The 4,271-nt window shown below is 34.0% G+C and overlaps 1 pseudogene; it reads left to right on the forward strand.

Moving 5' to 3' along the window:
* Nucleotides 1–230: 230 nt before the first annotated feature.
* On the forward strand, nucleotides 231–3,683 carry LOC105772056 (jasmonoyl--L-amino acid synthetase JAR6-like; annotated as a pseudogene).
* Nucleotides 3,684–4,271: the final 588 nt, after the last annotated feature.

Here is a 4,271-nt window from a genome sequence, read left to right on the forward strand (position 1 = left end):
GTGGCGCTATCCTAGGCTCGGTTTTATTTTGATTCACTTGCAAAAAAACACACACCTATCACCAGAGTCTTGAACAACGTCTCTTCCGTTCAAATCTGATCTAAAATACCTAAATCGGGTCCTTCAAATGACATTTATGCAAAAATTAGATATTACTTTCAAGGTTATGTGACAAGATTTCGATTAAATCCATTAATCGAACTTAAATATTAAGGCTGGAGATTTATACAGTGAAATTACGGAAACAAATCATAGGATTAAGGTTCACTTACCGTTTCTTAGCAAGAACAAGGGCGTTATTGACAGTAATCACCAAAACAATAAAAAACGGTTAAATAAGAAAAAGGTTCAATCCGAAAGGCAAGAAGAGAATTCTCAGCAATGGAGTAAAGATGTGATGCAAAAGAATAGGAGAAGAGGAGAAAAATAAGATGATAAAGAAAGGGATTGAGAGAAAATTCTAATTGTATTGGGAAAGGAATTAAAATTTTAGGGTAATTAGGAAAACAATGATTAAATACCTAGGGTTTTCAAATTACCCCTTGGCTGCCGAATTTAAATTGGAAATAGGGAAGGGTGGCGTGATTCAAACTTGGTGTGTAAAGGGAGAGTGGATACTTAACCAATTGGGCGGCTGCCCATACTTAACATATTTTTACACTAATTAATACATATTCTAGTATGGTTTTGATCATAGGTTGCTAGAAAAGAAAATGGGAGGAATGTGATTTGAACCTTTGATTTCAAACTACATGACCATCAAGACTAAGTTATTTCTTAGTAATTTATTTCATCTAAACCTATATATTTTGGGGTGTTACATCAAGGGTTAGGTTTTATTGAGAATAGGGGCTTTTGTTGTTGTTTTTATTATCATAAATGTGTTGATTCATATATGACTAGTTGTGATTGTTTAGAGTTTGCAAAGAATGTGTTTGATAAAATGTCAGAAAGAAATATTCGTGTGGAAAAGTTGATGATGTAAAGAAAGTGTTTGATAAAATGATGGAAAGAGATGGAGGAGGGGAGCAAATGCAAAAAGAGAATGAGAAACCAAATTGACTTACTATTGTTGTGTTTTGTTGGCATGCTAGCAATCGGGACTGTTAGAATTTTGAAGATGGGATCATTCGTACATTAGAAACATCATAAGATAGAGCTTAACCAATTGATGAAATTTATTCATATTTTTGGGCAAAGATTGTAGTTTATTTTTCTTTTCTTGGTATGTATACACGTTGGATGATTTTTCCAGCTACATTTGGGCTTATCTTGCAATTGATTGATTTTGGGTAAGCCTCACCATTTCTCTTTCTTCTTGGAAGTTATAATTATCTTATCAGTTGTTGAATTTCTTATCTTTGGTTTTAATTTAATTTCTAGTGTGTAATGATTTATCCAGATCATTAAAATTACTAGTATTCCTTGCTTTCTTCATAAGCATAGTATTGTGGGCTGTGTTATTTTTCCAATTCTGGAAACGTAAAAACTCTGCGCTTTCATCCAGATGGCATCTTAAGTTTTTAGTCAGCACAAGCCAAAGATACAAATTATCTGGGATGGAGTGGAACTCACTGCAGCCTTCCCCAGAACTTGTAAAAAAAAAATTAGGAATTGATAAAACAAAAGAGAAAAAAGAATTGCAAAGATATGAATGGTTTGGTTATTTCAAACGATTCAAAAATGATTTTATCATTATTTTAAGTATCATTTGCCTCCAATTGCCATTTGAGTTGGTTTATGCTCAACTCTATGAGGTCCTCAAGTCTGATGTGGTGAAGTTCGAATTAACTGTGGTTTGTCTTCTTGTAATTTAGTATTTCAGAAAAAATAGGGGAAAGATATCATCTAACTCATTAAGCATGAAAACAATGACAATACTAAATATCAACATATTGTTTGCGCCTGTAACTGTAGAGAATTGGCAAATTTGGGGTTTGTTTTTTACCCGATCATGTCATGTGTACATGTTATCATTAGTAGCCTCGTATACTGATTGAGTACAATCAACTTGAGCATAGGGAGTTTATCTCTATATCACCCATTTTTTCTTTCTATGTGCCTTATATGATATGCTCTTTGGCTCATGCTCTTTTATCTTTTTGCTAATTTTTCAGTGTCGGCATCTGATTCTCTTTATGGCAGGGGAAAGCATGTCCAAGCTCCATCTCGCTTGTACTTGGTTGCATAAAAAGGGAAAAAACTAGTTTAAAACTTTTTTTGAGATCTTGATAGTAATTTGCTTCTTTTTTCATGCTTTCCAATCAGTTTCTTCAATGGGAAGTTAGATAGTGATCATTTCATTGCCTTCTCTTATTTTTAGTCACAGTTTCAACGATTTTGGAAAAGATGGAAATTCTTGACGTTGAAAAGGTTATAGCAGATTTCGAAGTAATGATTGAGAATGTTCGAAGAGAGACTTTAAAGATGATTTTGGAAGAAAATAGATGCGTCGAGTATTTGCAGAATATGGTCCTCAATGGCAGAATTGACCCCGAAAGCTTCAAGGCTTGTGTTCCTCTCGTCACTCACAAGGACTTGGAACCTTATATTTAATGAGTTGCTGATGGTGCCTTTTCCCCGATTCTCACCGAAAAAATAGATAACAACCATTTCTCTTAGCGCCCTAATTTATGCCTTTCAATGATGAATTGATGGAAACTAATTTATGAATATACCATTCTTCTTTTGCTTTCAAAAATAGAGAATTTCCTATTGAGAATGGTAAGGCTTTGCAGTTCATTTACAGTAGCAAGCAGAGTAAGAAAAAATGGGGTTTGTTTGCTGGAACTACAACCACCAATGTCTTTCGCAATTCGCACTTCAAAAAAGAGATGAAACTAATGCAATCTGAGTGTTGCATCCCTGATGATGTGATATTTGGTCCTGATTTTCACCAATATTTGTACTGTCATCTTTTATGTGGGCTAATTTTTCGTGGGAAAATTCAATTGGTTTCCTCTACTTTTGCACATAGCATTTTTCTTGAATTTTAAACTTTCGAACAAGCTCGAGAAGAGCTTTGTGATGACATAAGAGAAGGGGTCCTCACAAGTCGAATCAGCTCTCCTTCTGTTCAGTCTGCTATGGCCAAATTGCTGAAAGCCAAATCCTGAATTGGCTTATTTGATTGAGAAGAAATGTTCAAGGTCAAGTAATTGGTATGGATTAATACCAGAGTTGTTCCCCAATGTTAAATACATTTATGGGATCATGACTAGGTCCAGGGAACTTTATCTGAAACATTCAAGGCATTTATAAGTGTTGATTACGGTTCTTCTAAGGGGTGAATTGCAAAAATATCAATCCAAGTCTACCTCCTGAGTTAGCTACTTATGTTGTGCTTCCTAATATTGGGTATTTTGAGTTCATTCCTCTAAAAGAGAATGTTGACGAGCATATGCAAGAAAATGGTAATGTTTCTTTTCCATGGAACCAAAGCCAGTGGGTCTCACTAAAATTAAGGTTGGTGAAGAATATGAGGTTATCATCACAAGCTTTGCAAGTACCATAAATTTTTCACCTGGTGATTCAGATAATTTTTTTGCTTTATTTGTGTATAGCCATTTTAAAGATAGGTTAACTCTAGTTCAATTCTTCTCATTTCTATTCTTTTTGTTTTCGTAACTACTCAATAATTTTTTTAAACTCAGACATTTCAGATCTAGTTGGTTCAGAAAAAGTCGCACCTTGTTCATATAATCATGAAGTAGTTGTATCAAACAATTAAAGGCTAATTTATTTAGCTTTTCGATATCTCTTTCTCTACATGCACATGGTTCTTTATTGTTACTTGCCTCAAAACTAGGAAACAGAAGTTCTATTTTCAAGAAGACCCATGTGTGTTGTGCGATATTTTTTGTTGCTTCAAACTAGTTTTAAAGCTCCCTGAGCTTCACTTTATTAATTTACAATCATGAACACTTCATTAAGAGTTCATCGATTTGCAATCGCAACTTCATTTAAACAGCTCGTTGATTTACGATCACAACTGTCATTTTTTAAAGCTCACTAATTTACGATCTTGAACACTTCATTAAGAGTTCGTTGATTTACGACTGCAACTCCATTTAAACAGTTCACTGATTTATGATCACAACTTTCATTTTTCAAACCTCGTTGATTTACGATCACAGCTTCAGTTCATTGATTTACAATCATGACCACTTCATTAAGAGTTCACCGATTTACAATCGCAACTCCATTTAAATAGTTCACAGATTTACAATCAAAACTGTAATTTTTTAAAGCTCGTTGATTTACGATCACAA

This window comes from Gossypium raimondii, chromosome 6 (genome assembly GCF_025698545.1).
Source record: "Gossypium raimondii isolate GPD5lz chromosome 6, ASM2569854v1, whole genome shotgun sequence".
NCBI classification, from domain to species: Eukaryota; Viridiplantae; Streptophyta; class Magnoliopsida; order Malvales; family Malvaceae; genus Gossypium; species Gossypium raimondii.